This window comes from Gorilla gorilla, chromosome 18 (genome assembly GCF_029281585.2).
Source record: "Gorilla gorilla gorilla isolate KB3781 chromosome 18, NHGRI_mGorGor1-v2.1_pri, whole genome shotgun sequence".
Taxonomy (NCBI): domain Eukaryota; kingdom Metazoa; phylum Chordata; class Mammalia; order Primates; family Hominidae; genus Gorilla; species Gorilla gorilla.
The window spans coordinates 18,726,569-18,746,749 of NC_073242.2; the positions used below are offsets into that span (position 1 = coordinate 18,726,569).

Sequence of the window (20,181 nt, forward strand, 5' to 3'; positions counted from 1 at the left end):
GTGAGTGAGTTCTCATGAAATCTGATGTTTTTATAAGGGGCTTCCCCCTTTGCTGGGCACTCATTCTTCTCTCCCCTGCTGCTATGTGAAGAAGGACGTGTTTGCTTCCCTATCCACCATGATTGTAAATTTCTTGAGGCCTCCCCAGCCATGCAAAACTGTGAGTCAATTAAACCTCTTTTCTTTATAAATTACCCAGTCTCCAATATGTATTAGCAGCATGAGAACGGACTAATACAGGGACTTAAGCAATCCACCCCTGCCTTGGCCTCCCAAAGTGCTGGGATTACAGGCGTGAGCCACTGTGCCTGGCTCAAGTCAGTGACGTTTGGACTGGAACGACACTATCAGCTCTCTTGGGTCTCCAGCTAGCCAACTGCAGATCTTGAGACTTCTCAGCTTTCATAATTGCTCTGAGCAAATTCTTTATAATAAATCTCTCTCTGTGTGTGTGTGTGTGTGTGTGTGTGTGTGTGTGTGTGCATTTGATTGGTTCTGTGATTCTGTTTCTCCAGAGAACCCCAACAATTACAAGACCTCAAGATGAGTCAGTGATGAGTTTAAGGCTGAATGACTAGGAAAACGATCAAAATATAGGACAAAAATAAGGAAGTCAAGGGAAGTGATTCATTTCAGGGGAAGTTTTTGTTGTTTGTTTTTTTTTTTTTCCATTCACAAACATTTATTTAGCATGTGCCCTGTGCCAGATAGAATTCCAGCCACTGGGGATTGAAAGTTCCACATAGTTGCCTAAACTAGAGACTAACATGTATTCCTGACTCTTTCTTCAGCCTCAACCTCAACATCTAATTAATCTTAAAACCTGTAATTTCACCTGCTTGCATTGCTTTCAAATCTATTTCCTTGACAGGTAAAGAGGTTTTGAAGGATGATCCTCAACTCGTTGGAGTCACTGTGTCTCCCTTTCAGATCCACAACAGTTTGTAATGATTTCACTTATAGGTCAGAAGGACCATGGACCTATTTGAGGCATTTGGAGATTTATCATATGTGAAATTAGGAAATTGAAAGTTATTGGGATTGATCAAAGCACATGAACATAAAATATACTTCACATCTCCATACTTCTTAAGGTGATGAAGAAGGGTGCGGCTGATGATATTGTTTGTTGAGGGATCTGATAGTGTCCAAAGAAAAATTATCTGCAATTTTCTTTTCCCTTCCTTCCTTCTTTCCTTCCTCCCTTCCTTCCTTCCCTCCTCCCTCCCTCTTTTCTTTTCTCATTTCTTTTCTTTTCCCTCCCTCCCTCTTTCTTTCTTTCTTTCTTTCCTTCCTTCCCTCCTCCCTCCCTCTTTTCTTTTCTCATTTCTTTTCCCTCCCTCCCTTCCTTTCTTTCTTTCTTTTTCTTTCTTTCCTTCCTTCCTTCCTTCTTTCTCTCTTTCTTTCCTTCCTTCCTTCTCTCTTTCTTTCTTTCTTTCCTTTCCTTTCTTTTTCTTTCTCTTTCCTTCCTGCTTTTATTTCTTCTCTCTGTCTCTCTGTCTCTCTCTGTCTCTGTCTCTGTCTCTGTCTCTCTCTCTCTCCTGTTGCCTAGGCTGGAGTTTAGCTCACTGCAACCTCTGCCTCCTGGGTTCAAGCAATTCTCCTCCCTCAGCCTTCTGAGTAGCTGGGACTACAGGCTTTAGAACTGCCAGCTTTATAAGAAGAGAAAGAGAGATCTGAGCTAGCACACTCAACCCCCTTGCTCTGTGATGCCCTGTGCCATCTCGGGACTCTGCAGAGGGTCCCCACCAGCAACAAGGCCTTCACCAGAGCGGCCCCTTAACCTTGGACTTCCCAGCCTCCATAACTGTAAGTAATAAATTATTTTCCTTGTAAATTACCCAGTTTCAGGTATTCTGTAATAAGCAACAGAAAATGGACAAAGACAATCACTATTTTTTGAATCAATGAATATTGAATGAATTATCTATAATAAACACAAATACCTGTTAGGTGAACAAAAGTCACAGAGTAGGACAAGGATCATTCTGTTAAAATAACTCTGAGTAAACATAGCTGCCTGCCTTTTCCATCCCTCTGTGTGGTTAAGATAAGCTGTGCCTAGTTTGGGCTTTGAGTTTTTACTCATGCAAAGTGAACACTGGCTTCCTACTGGGCACGGTGTGGACTGGAGATCCCAGGTGATTGACAAAGTGGATATTGTTCAAAACCTCCTAAAACATGCAGGTGTTGAGGTGGTCCTTCATGCAGGGTCAGAAATGAAACGCATCAAATTAAACCTCAGGTGGCTTTGCAGAGGAAATGGAAGGTAGATTATGCGCTCCGCACAGCCCTGACACGAGGGCAGGGCTGATGATCCATCCCTTTTAAGCACACGGTGTGGCATAGATCACCTCCAGCTGCAGGAAAAAAAGGCTGACCTTTAGATAGGGCTGTAAAAAGAGAGCCAAATTCACTCCTTCTTTGCTCACAAAGTGCCCTCAACAAAGGAGGAAAAATGAAGGACCTCTGTGTCCAAGTGCCAGGTACATAAAGGCGACTCGGCATTTTGTCAAGCTGATGGTCAGAGCATGAAGTGACAAAGAAGGTGGCTAGGCTTGGGGGAGCCTTATGTGTCTAGGTGAGAAGCTGCCAGCGTGACTGTCAGCAGAGAGGAGCATCTTGTTAGTGCCAATCTTGCAGCACAATCAGGTGAGCAGGGAGGTGGTTTAGAAAAGCTGCTCAAGAGGTTCCGGAGCAAGGAGTCCCAGATCACTGGGAAGTTAGCTTTTTTAATTTTTTTTTTTTTTTTTGAGACAGGGTCTCGCTGCATCCCGGAGGCTGGAGTGCAGTGGCGTGATCATGGCTCACTGCATCCTCAACCTCCTGGGCTCGAGTAATTTTCCTGCCTCAGCCTCCCAAATGGCTGGGACTACTGGTGGGCACCACCATGCCTAGCTTTTTTTTTTTTTTTTTTTTTTTGTAGACAGGGTCTCACTATGTTGCCCAGGCTGGTCTCAAACTCCTGGGCTCAAGTGATCCTGCTATCTCAGCCTCCCAAAGTTCTGGGATTACAGGTGAGAGCCACCATGCCCAGCCTGAGGTTAGTTAGCTTCTGAGGATTTAGAAATCACATCCACATTTCCATGAATTCAATGGGTTGGGGTAGGTTGAAGGATATTATGCCCTCTAGCAAGAGTATTTGAAACTGCAATGGACTCCAGTATTTCTAAGCGAGAGCTATTGAAGGTTTCAGAGTAAGAGACCTGTTCATTCTCTCCATCTCTTTCCATGTGGAGCTGAGGTCGGGGGAGGTTCCAAGGTCAGCCAGGATGGTGAAAATCACTATTGTAAAAGACGCCCTTGAGTACAGAGTCTCCCAAGAACTCCATACACATAGTTTATTTTTTCCCAGGGCCGGAACACATCACTGCATTTCTTCAGTTGAGCTCTATCAAAAGTAAAACCTTAGACAAATTAAATTTAACAGAGTTGAATTGAGCAAAGAAAGATTCATGAATTGGGCAGCCCTTGAAACGGGATAGGTTCAGGGAGACTCTGGTGCAGCCACGTGGTCAAACAAGATGTATGGACAGAGAAAGGAAAGTGAAAACGGAAGTGAGGTACAGAAACAGCTGGATTGGTTACAGCTCAGTGTTTGCTTTATTTGACACGGCTTGAGCAGTTGGCCGTCTGTGATTGGGCAAAACTCGGTGATTGGCACATGAGTAGTTTACGGTCTGTTTATACCTCCAGTTAGGTTACAGTCCACTATGGATGGAGAAACCTTTACGCAGAACTAAAAATATGTTAGGAGGCAGCTTTAGGTTAAACTTAATTTAACAGCTCTGTAAGACATTGTTTCTAGGGATGATGTTGAAGGAAAATAGAAATCTTTATTATTATTATTTTTTGTTTTGTTTTTGAGATGAAGTCTCACTTTATTGCTCAGGCTGGAGTGCAGTGCCGCGATCTCGGCTCACTATAACCTTCACCTCCCGGGTTCAAGCGATTCTCCTGCCTCAGCCTCCCAAGTAGCTGGGATTATAGGCACGCACCACCATGCCTGGCTAATTTTTGTATTTTCAGTAAAGACGAGGTTTTAGCATGTCGGCCAGACTAGTCTTGAACTCCTGACCTCAAGTGATCTGCCCACCTTGGCCTCCCAAAGTAGCTTTAGGCTAAACTTAATTTAATAGTTCTGTAAGACATTTGTTTCTAGCGATGACGTTGAAGGAAAATAGAAATCTTTAAACGTGAGTCATACCCAGCAGGTGGGGAAACTGGCCTAGCCTGAGGGGCCAACAGCCAATTTCAGTTCCCTTCTCACAGGCCTTTCAAAGATTCACAGGTAGATGGGCTCCCCTGCAATGTTTGTGACTTTCACATTCTTCCATATTCTCCCTCTCTCTCTCTCCCTCTTTTTTTTTTTTTTTTTTTTGTGAGATAGAGTCTTGCTCTGTCACCCAGGCTGGAATGCAGTGGTGTGATCTCGGCTCACTGCAACCTCTGCCTCCCAAGTTCAAGCAATTCTCCCACCTCAGCCTCCTGAGTAGCTGGAATTACAGGCGCCCACCACCACGCCTGGCTGATTTTTGTATTTTTAATACAGACAGGGTTTCACCATGTGGGCCAGGCTGGTCTCGAACTCCTGACCTCAAGTGATTTACTCACCTCAGCCTCCCAAAGTGCTGGGATTACAGGTGTGAGTCACCGCGCCCAGCCTCCCACTCCTTTCTCGCTCTGTCCTCTTTCTGCCATATACTTATAGCTGAATTCACATAAATTAAAAGTGTCCCTAATTTGACTTTACTATATTCCAGACATTGACAATGTCCGTCCATTTCCATATGTTCCATTTTCATTTCTAAGTATTTTCTTCTGAAGAGTCTTAGAGGTACAAATTACCAAATTGTAAACATTGTGGGCTGGGCATGGTGGCTTCTGCCTATAATCCCAGTACTTTGGGAGGGTAAGGCGGTTGGGGGGATGCGGGGGTGTTACTTGAAGCCCAGAGTTAGAGACCAGCCTGGGCAACATAGCCAAGACCTAATCTCTACAAAAAATAAAATAAAATAAATTGAGGTGGGAGGATTTCTTGAGTCCAGGAGTTCGAGACCAGCTTGGGCAACATAGCAAGACCCCATCTCTAAGAAAACAAAAAACAAAGAGCATTGTGTTTAGGTGTCATTGGATTTTGTGATGAGGCTTCTCTGTTTCACCCTAAGGGAAAAACTGGAAGCGATTTGGTTACCCATGGATGCATTAACATAGCAAGAAAAAAAGTGACCGTTATTCCAAACCAGCCACCTTTTCCAGATCAGAAGGTTCCAGTTAACCCACTCATCATTAAATTAGTATGCTACAAGGCCAGGGGGTGGCTCACCCCTCTAATCCCAGTACTTTGGGAGGCCAAGGTGGGTGGATCACTTGAGGTCAGGAGTTCGAGACCAGCCTGGCCAACATGGCGGAACCCTATCTCTCCTAAAAGTACAAAAATTAGCTGGGTGTGGTGGCACATGCCTATAATCCCAGCTACTCAGGAGGCTGAGGCAGGAGAATCCCTTGAACTTGGGAGGTGTAGGTTGCAGTGAGCTGAGATCAAGCCACGGCACTCCAGCGTGGGCAACAGAGTGAGACTCTATCTCAAAAAACAAACAAACAAACAAACAAAAATTAGTATGTGACAACTCTTCTTGCATCTTTTCTGAAAATTCCTGCAGTCTTATCCCATATCTGCTGAAGGCAAAAGCAGACACTTGTGTGAAACTCAACTTCAGCACCATCTTCTGTGAAACCCCACTTCAGCACCATCTTCTATTTTTTTTTCTTAAGACAGAGTCTTGCTCTGTTGCCCAGGCTGGAGTGCAGTGATGTGATCACAGCTCACTGCAGCCTCAACCTCTTGGGCTCAAGTGATGCTCCCACCTCACATCCAGCTAATTTTTAAATTTTTGTGAAGAGACAAAAATTTGCCCAGGCTGGTCTCAAACTCCTGGGCTCAAGCGATCCTCCCACCTAGGTCTCCCAAAGTGCTGAGATTTACAGGTGTGTGTCAGTTTCAGGTCTGACTGGATCCAGAAGTTCCAGTGAAGCCGATTTCTATCTCTAGTCTTTGTGATCCTTTCCTCTCCAGCAAGGCTTTTCCTTGCAATGACAGGACACCTGGCAGCATCTCCAGGCTTACTCAACCAGTACCCTTGATGGGAAAAGGGCTTTTCTTTCTTAATTTTCCAGCAAAAGCCTCAAGATTGACTCTGGAGTAAATTGCACATGGTCTCAATTTCTTTGCAGCTCCTTCCACTATGAGGTGGCATGTATTACTCCAGTCCCTGCATCTGGGCTGGATTTGTGACTTGTTTTGAACAATAGAATGTGGTAAAAGTGACAGTGACAATGTATGAGTTTCAAGCCTAAGACAACATGCTTTTCAGCCTTTGCTCTGGATTTCTTTGAATGCTGCTGTTGCATAAACAAGACTGAAATAGCCTACTAGAGGATGGGAAATTACATGGAGCAGAGACGAGCAGTCCCAGGTGTGGAACCCCTAGACCAGCCAGCTTAGCAACCACCAGACATGAGAGTGAGACCATCCTAGATCACTCAGCTCCAGCCAATCCACCAAGAGACCACACAGATCAGTTGAATTGGCCTAGGCCAGACAAACCACTCTGCCAACCCACAGAATTACTAAAAACAATAAATATTTGTTAGTGAAGACTTCAAGTTTGGGGATGTTTGTTATGCAGCAGAAGCTAACTGATACTCTCTTATTGGGTCAGCTTGGATCACTTTCCCACTCTGAAACACACAGTGAGCAGGGGGGTAGTGGACAGGCCTAGGTCATGTGTTTTTTCCTGGAGTTGGCCATTGGGACCAGATCAATGAACTGAGAACTGGGGAGGTGTGGAGAAAAATCAGGGTGCTGTCACCAGAAAAATGGAGAAAGAATGCCAAAGAGAATGAAACAAGAGACATCCACTGGAGTATTCTAACCCCATAATAGTAATTGATGAAAGTTTGAATGTATGGTCTCAATTCTAGTTCTCATTTGTAAAATAGACCCAAAGACAGTGCCACCCACTTTGATATTCAAGTCAAAGAATCCTCATGATGTAGAAGTAAGGGCAGTGGTGTGGGAGTCAGGTGGAACTGAGTTCAAGTTTTGGTTCCATCTGCCCATATTTGGATGCACACAGACACATTTTAGAATCCTTCTGAATTTCAGTTTCCTCATCTGTAAAATGGGTGATGATGTTAATACTGACCTTAAAAATTGGCCATGACACTTTGGGGGGCCAAGGCAGGAGGATCGCATGAGTCAAGCAGTTCAAGACCAGCCTGGGCAACATGGTGAGACCCCTGTGTCTACAGAACGTTAAAAAATTAGCTGGACATGATGGCATGCACCTGCAGTCCCAACTAGTTGGGAACCTGAGGTGGAAGTATCACTTGAAGCTGCAGTTAGCTGTGTTTGTGCCACTGCACTCCAGCCTGGGTGACAGAGCAAGACTCTATCTCAAAACAAAAAAACAAAACAACAACAACAAAAAAAAACTGGCTATGAGTTTTAGTAATAATGCATATGCAAAGCACAGCGCTTGACACATAGCAAGGGCTTGAGAATGTGGACCACTGTTAAGCATGAGTTGAATCATGAACTATGGATGCACCCATGTGCCAAGAAATCAGGTCTCAGTAAGTAGGTGGCAGAATTTGCCACTGTGCCTATCTAGAGAGCAGGAAATATGATGGTTCAGGGCTTCTCTGCTGTGTTTCCATCCACTGCTGCAGAGTCTTTTCTTCCTTCTCCACCAGAAATATGCAAACGTCAAGTGATCCTTTTTTTGGGCATCAAAACACACAGGGTCCTCTTGGCTTTGGGAATATAAAAGAGTCATTCTTTTTCTCCTTAGGATGAAACTGATGGAGGATTACTTGCAATAAAGGGAATCCTGGACGGGACATGGTTCTGTTCCTACTGGTTGGGAGGCCGTGACAACTATGTCTATGGACACATAGTCACAGGCTGTGTGTGGCTGGGCTACAGCTTAGGGACATCTGTCTAACCATCCATGTATTTAGTAATGACTTAGTGACTTCTGGTGTGTTGATGCAGGTTTTTCTTTCCCTCAATGTTTTAGATTTCATGAAGCATTAAAATTAATTCAACAATTATTTATGTGTTGAGTGACTATCTATGCCAGGCACTGGATAGGTAACAAGGAGCAAAGCAGACAAAAGCCCTGTCCACATTTTTGAGTGGCAGAAGGTAAAGTATTTGAGGGATTAACCTAGAATTGCCAATTTTTCATTTTACTAAGTTAGGACTTAAGGAGAGAAGAGAAGCTGCTTTGACTGTCATTAGTATCAGTTTTCCCCTAGAAGAAAATGGTTATTTTCATGTCCAACAGAGTGGAAGTGTATATTCTTATTTTTTTTAGTGGCTTAAAACAATAAACATTTATTATCTCACACAGTTTTTGTGGGTCAGAAGCCTAGAAGCAGCTTCAGTGAGTGGCTCTAGCTCAAGATCTCTCATGAAGTTGCAGTCAAGATCTCAACTGAGGCTGCATTATCTGAAGGCTTGACTGAGGCTGGCAGAAGTGATTCCAGTATGGCTCAGCACACACCTAGCACGTTAGTGCTGATTGTTGGCAGGCAGCTTCAGTTTTTCAGCATGTGGGCCTCCTCACAGGGGTCCTTGAGTGCCCTCACAACAGGACAGCTGTCTTCTTCTGGAGCAAATTATCCAAAAAGAACAGATTTTTGAAATAACTATACTGAAACCACATCCCATACAGATTTAAATTATTGGGATTCAGCTACCCAAACAAAAATGCTCTGGGGTAGGAAGATAATGCTTTATTTTTTGTATGTGTGTATGTATGTATGTATGTATAGATAGATAGATAGATTCTCACTCTGTCATCCAGGCTTGAGTGCAGTGGTGCAATCACAGCTCACTGCAGCCTCAACCTCCTGGGCTCAAGGGATCCTCCCACCTCAGCCTCCTGAGTAGCTGGGATTCCAGGCACACACCACTGCACCCAGCTAATTTTTGTATTTTTTTGTAGAGACAGGTTCTGCCATGTTGCTTAGGTTGGTCTCAAACTCCTGAGCTCAAGTGATCTTCCTGCCTTGGCCTCCCAAAGTGATGGGATTACAGGCGTGAGCCACCACACCCAGCCGCGAATGCTTTGAATAGTGTTGGCAATCTCCCTCATCTTTTTACTGATGTAAAGGGATCATGTCCCTCAACATTTGTTTTTTTTTTTCTTTTTTATGCTAATGAAACACTTACATTTAGCAGGACACATGGAATCCAGGATAGACTACATTTCCCAGTCTTCATTGCTGGTCTATTATCTTACATTGTGAGCATCACACTTTGCTGAGTGTTTAAAGGTATGTATTATTCACACAACTTGGCTCCTAAACTCAAACCAACTTCTTCATCAAATGCTCAACTGATCATTCTCCCTTAACATTATATTTACATTTTTCCCCAAACAGAGAGAAATGGAAGGAACTGTGTAGTGAACACCCATATGCCCACAACCTAGATTCTATCATTAACATTGAACTCAACTGGCCTTATCTCATGTCGATTCCTTTATCCACCTCTTCTCCACTCATCAATTCATCTTATTTTTTGATGCATGTTAAAAGCAATTGTTGAGGTCAGTATACTTCACCCCTAACCCCTTCAGCATGCACATTACTCGCTAGAATCCAATATGTGTTTATGGTTTTTTGAGATCAAATCTAGATACCGTGAAATGCACAAGTCTAAAGTGGACCATTCAATAAGTTTTGACAAATTGTAATTCAAACTCCTACGCTGATAGAACAAAGGTAATTTGAAGTAAATACAAATTTTATTTTCTATGTGCTGACTTGGAAATGTCCCTGACCTGTAAGATGAGACTCCACTGTAAATTGAGCTTTACAAAAAAAAAAAAAAAATCCCATCATATGTCTTATTTTGTTCCTCTTGCCTCAAACCATGGAAAAAAAGCATCAGACATTTATTTGGAAAAACTTACTTGAAGCAGTGTTTAGGGTGATTAAAGGTATAATGTAGGAAGCATAGGTTTGAATCTGGCTGCCTGATCTCATACAATGTATGTATCCTGGCAATGCCTTAGTTTTCCTGTCTGCAAAATGGGGATAAAGATAGAACCTACGGCCAGCAAGGTGGCTCATGCCTATAATCCCAGCACTTTGAGAGGCAAGGTAGGAGGATCACTTGAGTTCAGGAGTTTGAGACCAGTCTGAGCAACAGCGTGAGGCCTCGTCTCTTTAAAAAATTAAAAAATTAGTGGGGAGTGGCGGTGCATGTCCATAAAGTTGTTCTTTTTTTTTTTTTTTTTTGAGATAGAGTCTCGCTCTGTTGCCCAGGGTGGAGTGCAGTGGCGTGATGTCAGCTCACTGCAACCTGCACCTCCCAGTTCAAGTGATTCTCCTGCCTCAGTCTCCTGAATAGCTGGGATTACAGGCACACGCCACAATGCCTGGCTAATTTTTGTATTTTTAGTAGAGATGGGGTTTCACCATGTTAGTCAGGCTGGTCTTGAACTCCCGGCCTCGTTATCTGCCCGCCTAGGCCTCCCAAAGTGCTGGGATTACAGGTGTGAGCCACCGCACCTGGCCCATAACGTTGTTCTTTGCTGTGAGGGCTGAATGAGTTAAATCAAGTGCCTAATTAGAACACTGCCTGTCCCCTAGTAAATGTTCAAGACAGCTGGCTCTCATCACCACAATGCTAGCAGGAGACCAGGAGGAGGGGGTCTTGTGTTTGACATGTTAACTTTGTAGACAACGGCTTTCTGCCCTCGGTAGCTTTATGTCCCACTCACTTCTGAGTTTCTTTGGTCCCGTTGGCCCTCCAGGCAGAAATTTAATGACTGTCAAAATTCTCACCATGACATCACCAGACAATGTCAGCGGGAAGTCGGCGTCCATAAAATGACTCGAACTAGAAGAACTGGACCAGGTCGGGGATCGGGTTCTCAGCCTTTAATTGTGTTGGCTTTATAGTGTAAATCTCATGGCCTTGGAGTTAATATCGTACCAGTTTATTGGCACCAAATTGCATTACAGACTCATTAGCTCTCTCATGGCCCTTCATCTCTGCCACACCAAAGCTTTCCTTTGACTGATGTTGGTTTCATTATTCATGACTCTTATAGAGACAGTGGCCTCTAAAATAGAGACCCGGGAAGAGCATTTTTCTTTCTTTCTTTTCTTTTCTTTTTTTTTTTTTTTTTTTCCAGACAGAGTTTAACTCTCATTGACCAGGCTGGAGTGCAATGGCACAATCTCCACTCACCGCAACCTCTCCCTCCTGGGTTCAAGTGATTCTCCTGCCTCAGCATCCCAAGTGGCTGGGATTACAGACATGCACCACTGCGTCCAGCTAATTTTGTATTTTTAGTAGATATGGAATTTCTCCAAGTTGGTCAGGCTGGTCTCAAACTCCCGACTTCAGGTGATCCGCCCACCTTGGCCTCCCAAAGTGCTGGGATTATAGGTGTGAGCCACCGTGCCTGGCCGGAAGAGCATTTTTCTAATGAAAGGTTCTTTAGCAATCCAGGGCTACTTTGCTGGACTACTGAAATAAGATTCATTCCTTCTTTTGTTCTGTTGGTCTTATAGGTAATTGAGCACCTATAAGACAGACATGGACCCTGCTCTCAAAGCAACTTATAATATATTTGAAAATACACTTAATTAGAAATCACAATTAGCATAGGACTGATCCAACAGTGGCTCATGGAGCAGATACTGTTGGTTGCCTACTATGGCAAAGGGTGATGAGTGTCCCCCAATATTTATTCTCTTTCTTTCTTACAGTAATGAAACACTTATGTTTAGCAAGACACATAGAATCTAGGATAATGAGTATATTTCCCAGCCTCCTTTGCTGTTGTATGTGGTCATGTGTCTAAGTTACCAGATTTCTGCAAAAGATTTCCTTGCTGTAAAATAGAGATCCCGCTAAAAAAAGAGAGTCAACTCAGTAAAGTACCAGGCATGGTGCTAGGTCCATTTTCTGATGGATGTTGCTATGTCTGGATGTGATGCCTGGATCCATGGCTGTCACTGTGTAACCAGGAGGAAAGTTAGTCTGAAGATATCAGAGCAGAAAGATGGAAGGAACTTGATATCATGGTTGAGCCATTTAATAAGCAAGCCTGGAGCCACTCCACCTCCAGATGTCCAGTTAGGTAAGGTTGTAACATGTCTTTGTTGTTTAAATTAGAAGAGTGAGGGCCTTCTGTTACTTGCAGACAAGAGCATCCTAACCAAACAGCATGGTACACAGAGTCCATCGTGGCCTGCCTTGTGGCACACTCTCCAGTCTCATCTCTCAGTATTGCTTTCTCCAGTCCCAAACTTCAGACCCACTGCATTTCAAACCATGGTCTTTCATTTCTCCAGGATTCCATGCATGACGTGACTTCTGCCCAGGATGTCCTTCTCCATCTCTTTATCTGACAATGATCAATTCATCCTCCAAAATCAGCTTAGCAGACATCTGTTCCAGGAAGCCTTTTGTACCAGACCCAGCTTATGGGTCACCCCAGATCCATTTGGCCCCATCTGCACTCCTGGGCCTCAGCCACTTGCCTTGTTTCGTGTGTGTGTGTGTGTGTGTCTCTGTGTGTGTGTGTGTGTTTTGAGGCAGGGTCTTGTTCTGTTGCCTAGGCTGGTGTGCAGTGGCATGATCAGGGCTCACTGCAGCCACAGCCTCCCAGGGCTCAAGCAATCCTCCCACCTCAGCTACCTGAGTAGCTGGGACTACAAGTGTACACCACCTCGCCTGGCTAATTTTTTTAAAATAATTTTTTGTAGAGACAGGGTCTCACTATGTTGTCCAGGCTAGCCTCAAATTCCTGGATTCAAGTGATCTTCCCGCCTCTGTCTCCCAAAGTGTTGGGATTCCAGGTGTGAACCATCGTACCTGGCCTGCCTTGTTTCTTAACAAGCGCAGCTCTAGCAAGGGATCATTCTATTTTCACAGCTGGAAAGAACTGGCTGCTGCCACTCCTGCCACAGACTAAGGACCTCTTTGTGTGGTGCTGACCGATAAGGAGAGACCACCCACATGTACAGGCAGGGACTTTCAGGGACGCTGGCTTCTTCATCAGCCGATGACAAGGCCCGGAGTGGGGGCAGTAAATATCCTGTGGGTATCCTTTGACCAACAAGAGACAGGAGATGGGAAGAATCATCAGCTCAATTGTTTGCCCTTTTTTCTCCCCAACTGTTTAGAGATTAAGAGGCTCTGTGCAGCCTCTTTGAAGGGGATGGAGGAACCAGCTGTGTTTGCTGCAAAGCTTCCTTGAGCTTGAACCACTCCCCATAAAACACTCATAGGCAAGCCATACCCTTAGGTTCTGTTTTCTGAGGATCTGGGCTGAAGAGCCTCCCCACCCCATGCTGCCACCATCCAACCAGTCTGGGTGGCAAGGAAGAGACACATTCGGATGATCTCAGACTCCAGCAGGGATTGTTAGAAGGATCACAGGGAACCCAGACAGCACTACTTACTCAAGCCAGAAAAAGAGCTGTAAGGTCATTCAGGCCCCACGGCAGCTTTTGTGCCCCCATATCAACTCCGATAGCCCAACATTCTTGGACTCAGCTGTTTGGTCACCTTGCTTCTTCCTACTCTCCCCTGACCCGCCGAGGTTTCCATTGCCCCCTGGCCTTTGCCTACTCTATAGCTTCTGCTGATTTACGGCTTCTGCTTAATTCTGAATTCTCCTTCCTCAGGGCTTCTGTGTCCCATTCATTCAGACTCCCCAAGAGAGATCGGCATGGGTTGCTTGGTTGCCATTCAGTACTGGGTGGCATTGTTGGCAAAGTTGTGCATTGGCCTCCCTTGTTACTGGTGGTCCTGGTCCAGTCCCTTGAGAGTGTTTAGAAACATCTGCATCAACTTGACATTGCTGTGACATTTACAAGAGTGTGACTGACAGGCTCATCTTTCTAGGCACAGGTCAGGGTGGGTAATCTCTAAATAAAGATAGGCCTGGTCAAATATTGAACATGCAAGGTGATTAACAATTTTTTTTTGTGTAGAGATGGGATCTTGCTCTTTTGCCCAGACTGATCTGGAATTCCTGGTCTCAAGCAATACTCCCACCTTGGCCCCCCAAAGTCCTGAGATTACAGGCGCCAGCCACCTCACCTGGCCAAAAGCAGATTTTTAATAAAATAATCGTCAAAAGTCTAAGTTGTCTGTGAATTGCACATGACATGAGCTATGTAATAGTCTTGTAGAGTAGAACCAACAGGAAATTTTAAATAACAAACCAGCAACAGGTCATTTATCACAGAGAGTCTGAGAATCACTGGGAAGGCTGCAGTAAAGGAATCTGAGCGGAACTTCCAGAAATAACTCTTAAGCCACAGAGCAGAAACTGGGCCACCAAGGAAGCCACCGCCTCTGTCCCCACCAGGAAGCGGCCTGCAGAACCAGGGCCCCTGCTCCAGCTGTGGAGTTTCAGAACCACCCCACCTCTGCTGCCAGCCACACTAGCAAAGCGGGTGTCTCGGGTGGCTCCTGTCTTCATGCCAGGAAATGTGGGAATGTGTTTTGCTTCCCAGCTCCTGCTGTAGAAGCTCCCTAGAGGAAAGCTGAAATGAATGGCTAGTAAGTGGAGCCACGGTGTCCATTCAAAAATTCTACACTTCCGTGACAATAGGACTGATGTCCTGTTCCCCCAAGCGGTCACATGCTCCTTGACCACAAGCATATGCACATTTTGTTTGTATTACCTGGAATGGTCTCCTTGAATTTCTGCTGGTCAAAATCCTATTCATTCATTCATTCATTCATTCATTCAACAAATCTCTGTAAAGTACCAGGCATGGCGTAGGCTACTCAGGATACCAAAATGAATATGGCAAAGTCCCTGACTTCAAGAGCCTCATCATCTGGTTAGGGAAATAGACATGAACATAAACTACACTGCTCTTTTCCTTTCTGTCCTATTAAGCCCTTTACAATGTAAAAGAGTGAAGTACAGGGACGAAGAGTCCAGCTCTGTAGTCAGACTTGCCAGCTGTGTGACTTTTTGGAGACAGGTCTCTCCCTCTCACCCAGGCTGAAGTGCAGTGGTGCAATCATCAGGCTCACTGCAGCCTCAACCTCCCAGGCCCAAGTGATCCTCCTGCCTCAGCCTCCTGAGCAGCTGGGACAATAGGCATACACCACCACACCCAGCTAATTTTTTTTTTTTTTATGACAGGGTCTCACTATGTTGCTCAGGCTGGAGTGTGATTTTTATTTTTATTTATTTATTTTGAGATGGAGTCTTGCTCTGTCATCCAGGCTAAAGTGCAGTGGCACGATCTTGGCTCACTGCAACCTCCACCTCCTGGGTTCAAGTGATTCTCATGCCTGAGCCTCCTGAGTAGCTGGGATTACAGGCATGTGCCACCATGCCAGCTAATTTTTATATCTTTAGTAGAGACAGGGTTTCACCATGTTGGCCAGGCTGTTCTCGAACTCATGACCCCAAGTGATCCACCCACCTTGGCTTCCCAAAGTGCTGGGATTACAGGCATAAGCCATTGCGCCCGGCCCCCGCAGTGTTTTCTAATAAGTTACTTAACCTCTCTCAGCCTCACTTTTCTTTTTTCTTTTCTTTGAGACGGAGTCTCACTCTGTCACCCAGGCTGGTGTGAGCGATCCCGGCTTGCTGCAACCTCTGCCTCCTGGGTTCAAGTGATTCTCCTACCTCAGCCTCCCGAGTAGCTAGGATTACAGGTGTGCACTACCACGCCCAGCTAATTTTTTGTATTTTTAGTAGAGACAGGGTTTCACTATGTTGGCCAGGCTGGTCCTCACTTTTCTCATATGTGAATGGCAATAATAACAGCACCTACCTCATTGGGCTTGTTCTGAGCATTTCAAGAGATACTGCTGAGGAATCGCCACATCTAGGAGGCGTGTGATACAGGCATCAAATGGGCTATCATTTCCTGTCCTTCAAAACCTGGTTACATGTTACCTCTCCATGAGCTCCCCCTGCTCCCACTGTGGGAAATGAATCACTTCTCCCTCTTTTCCTCTCATCAGTGCTCACATTCATCCTCTGTGAGACACACCTCCAAGACATCAGAAACTCTGGGAGGAGTGTCTGTATATATACTTGCTAAGCTATTGAAAACAAAAGCCATAGGAGTGACCTTTGTCGAATATGAAATGCTAAAGGAGTTTTGGTTTTTGGTTCCTTTTTTTTTGGTTTGTTTTGAGACCGGGTCTCGCTCTGAGGCCCAGGCTGGAATGCAATGATGCAATCATGACTCACTGCAGCCTCAACCTCCTGGGCTCAAGTGAACCTCCCACCTCAGCCTCATGGGTAGGTGGTACTACAGGTGTGTGTCACACTCTGTTGCCCAGGTTGGAGTGCAGTGCCACGATTTCGGCTCATTGCAACCTCCGCCCCCCAGGTTCAAGCAATTCTCGTGCCTCAGCCTCCTGAGTAGCTGGGATTACAGGCACGTGACACCATGCCCAGCTAATTTTTGGTATTTTTAGTAGAGACGGGGTTTCGCCATGTTGCCCAGGCTAGTCACGAATTCCTGAGCTCAGACAATCTGCCTGCCTTGGCTTCCCAAAGTGCTTGGATTACAGGCATGAGCCACTGTGCCTGGCCAACAGTGACAATTTTCTGAATCCACCCACACACTGTGTATGTACCATTTTCGTCTGTAAGCTCAAAGCCCTGTGTTTTCCTTCACATTTCCCTTGGCCTAGCACATGTTAAGAACCCACAAATATGAGCAGTAAATTAATGAATGAATAAATTTGTATTTGCTCTGACACATATAGTAGATTTGCCAAGTGCAAAGTTCTGAGGCCTGTACCTTGAGCCCTTTAGAGGAAATGACCTATGGAAACAGATTACAGGCAGGAAAAATAGCAATAGTAATACGTCATTTATTCGGTGTAGCGGGGATGAATTATGGTCCTCCCAAATATACGTTTTCATCCTAACCCCTAGAACCTGTGAATGTGACCTTCTTTGAAAAAAAGCATCTTTGTAGACATGATTTCATTTAAGAATCTTTAAATTAAGGATCCTTGAATTACAGATGTCCAGTTGAGATCAATGGGATAACCCCAGTGTATTCTAAATCCAATGACAGGTGTCCTTATAAGAAACAGAAGGCCAGGCACGGTGGCTCACACTTGTAATCCTAGCTCTTTGGGAGGCTGAGACAGGAGGATTGCTTGAGTCCAGGAGTTCAAGAGCAGCCTGGGCAACACAGTGAGTGAGACCCCATCTCTACAAAAAATAAAAAATTAGCTGGGTGTGGTGGTGCACACCGTAGTCACAGCTATTCAAGGAGGCTAAGGCAGGAGGATCATTTGAGCCCAGGAGGTGAGGTCAAGGATGTGGAGAGCCATGATCACCCACTGTACTCCAGCCCAGCCTGGGTGACAGAATGAGAACCTGTTTCAAAAAAAGAAAAGAAAAGAAATAGAAAAGGAGAAGGCCACGCAAGATGTAGGCAGAGATGGGAGTCAGGCAGCCACAAGCCAAGGGACGCCTGGAGCCACCGGAAGCTGTAAGAGGCAAGGAGGGGTTCTCCCCTGGGGCCTCAAAAGGGAGCACAGCCCTGCAGACACCCTTTCAGATTCCTGCTTTTGAGAACTCTGAGAGAATACACTTCTGTTGCTTAAACCACCTGGTTTGTGGTATTTTATGACAGTAGCCTCAAGGTACATTGAGCATGTTTGTATGACCCTCGAGCTGAGATTAGTTTTTCTATTTTTTTAGAGTTAGGGTATCGTTCTGTTGTCCAGGCTGGAATGCAGTGGTATGATCATAGGTCACAGCTCACAGCAGCCTCGACATCTTAGACTCAAATGATCCTCCTGTCTTAGCTTCCTGAGTAGCTGGGACTACAGGTGTGCACCAACACACCCAGCTAGTTTTTTTGTTTTGTTTTGTTTTTTTCTAGAGACAGGGTCTCACCGTGTTGCCCAGGCTGGTCTTGAACTCCTGGGCTCAAGCAATCCTCCTGCCATGGCCTCCCAAAGTGCTGGGATTACAGGCATGAATCACTGTGCCCAGCAGGTTTTTATATTTTTAAACAGTTGAAAAAAATCAAAAGAAGTGTATTTCATGACACACGAAAATCTTACAAGATTCAAATTTCAGCATCCATAAATAAATTTGATGGGAACAGCCCTATCCACTCATTGACAGATCATCTCTAGCTGCTGTAGTGGGTTGATCGTGTCTCCCTAAAAGGTAAGTTCAAATCCTAACTCCTGGACATGTGCAGGTGACCTTATTTGGGTCTTTGTAGAGGTCATCAAGTTAAGATGGATTAGGGTGGGCCCTAAATTCAATGAATAGTGTGCTTATATGAGAAAGGAGGGGAAGATTTGGATACAAAGACCTAGAAATATGCACAGGGAAGAAGGCCAAATAAAGACAGAGGTAGCCAGGTCCAGTGGCTTACTCCTGTAATCCCAGCACTTTGGGAGGCCGAGGCGGGTGGATCACCTGAGGTCATGAGTTCGAGACTGGCCTGACTAACCTGGAGAAACCCCGTCTCTGCTAAAAATACAACATGAGCTGGGCGTGGTGACACACGCCTGTAATCCCAGCTACTCGGGAGGCTGAGGCAGGAGAATCACTTGAACTTGGGAGGCAGAGCTTGCGGTGAGCCGAAATCATGCCATTGCACTCCAGCCTGGGCAACAAGAGCAAAACTACGTTTCAAAAAAAAAAAGAAAAAAAAAAAAGACAGAGGTAGAGGAATGCAGCTATTAGTAATAAAAGTCATGGCAAAAACCGCAATTATTTTTGCACCAACCTAATGCAAGCCAAAGTTTGCCAAGCAACAGCCCCAAACCCAGCTATTTGGGGCTACAGCAGTGGACCTGAGTAGTTATAGTAGAGATTTTATGACATCCAAGCCTAAAATATTTACTCTGTGGCCCTTTACAAAAAGTGTGAGCCAGGCCAGGCATGGTGGCTCATGCCTGTGATCCCAGCACTTTGGGAAGCCAAGGCAGGAGGATCGCTTGAGGCCAGGAGTTCAAGACCAGCCTGGGCAACATAGTGAGACCCCATGTCTACAAAAAATTTAAAAATTAGCTAGGTGTGGTGGTGCATGCCTGTAATTCCAGCTACTTGGAAGGTTGAGGCAGGAGGATCCCTTGAGCCCAGAAGCTCAAGGCTGCAGTGAGCTGTGATTGTGCTACTGTGCTCCAGGCTAGGCAACAGAGCAAGACCTGTTTCTTTAAAAGAAAAAAAATAGTGTTTGCTAACTCTGACCTAGAGCATTGCCATTATTTGTATAGTTGGAGATAGCATACCACTATATCTGCCAGGGGAAAAATAAACCACTCTGTTGGTAGCACCCCATTTTATAGATCGGGAGATAGAAGCAAAGATAGGTTAAGAGAGTTATCCAAAAGAGGTGGCCAGCTGTCATCTCTGCATGTCAAAACATCTCATCCATCTTTTTCCAGCCGCAGCAACACGACTTTCCTTGGGGGAGAGACACCCCTTCCCACAGTTCCCACAGTTTGAACAGGGCTGACTCCACCTCTTGGTTCCAGGGTTGGGTACCCAACTGTATTAGTCAGCTCAGGCTGCCTCTACAAATACCATAGATTGGGTGGCTCCAACAACAGAAATTTATTTTCTCATAGCTCTGGAGGTTAGAAAGTCCAAAATCAAGGTCTGGTAGGGTTCGGCTTCTGGTGAGGGCTTTTCTCCAGGCTTGCAGATGGTCTTTCTTTGGTCCAACAACATGGAGAGAGAGCCCTCTCTCTTTCTTCCTCTTATAAGGTCACCAATCCTATCAGATTAGGACCCTATCTTTCTGACCTCATTTAACCTAAATTACTGCCGAAAAGCCCTATCTCCAAATACAGTCACATTGGCCGTTAAGGTTTCAACATAGATTTGGATTGGAGTTGGTGGGGGCACTACCTGGGCAATGCTAATCAGTGCATTCCCTTGCTTGGTGACTTTAGCATATGACCCAAAACTATCCCAAGTCATGGCATTTACCACAACTTTGAGAAAAGCAAGCCTCTCTGGCCAGGCGCGGTGGCTCACGCCTGTAATCCCAGCACTTTGGGAGGCTGAGGTGGGCAGATCACCTGAGGTCAGGAGTTCAAGACCAGCCTGGACAACATATGGTGAAACCCCATCTCTACTAAAAATACAAAAATTAGCCAGGCGTGGT

The 20,181-nt window shown here is 45.1% G+C and overlaps 1 long non-coding RNA gene across 1 annotated transcript; it reads left to right on the top strand.

Moving 5' to 3' along the window:
- Positions 1–4,276: 4,276 nt before the first annotated feature.
- On the top strand, positions 4,277–9,496 carry LOC129527582 (uncharacterized). The gene is made up of 3 exons (XR_008672570.1): positions 4,277–4,291; positions 9,251–9,348; positions 9,457–9,496. It is a non-coding gene; the product is annotated as an uncharacterized lncRNA (long non-coding RNA).
- The last annotated feature ends 10,685 nt before the right edge of the window (positions 9,497–20,181 follow it).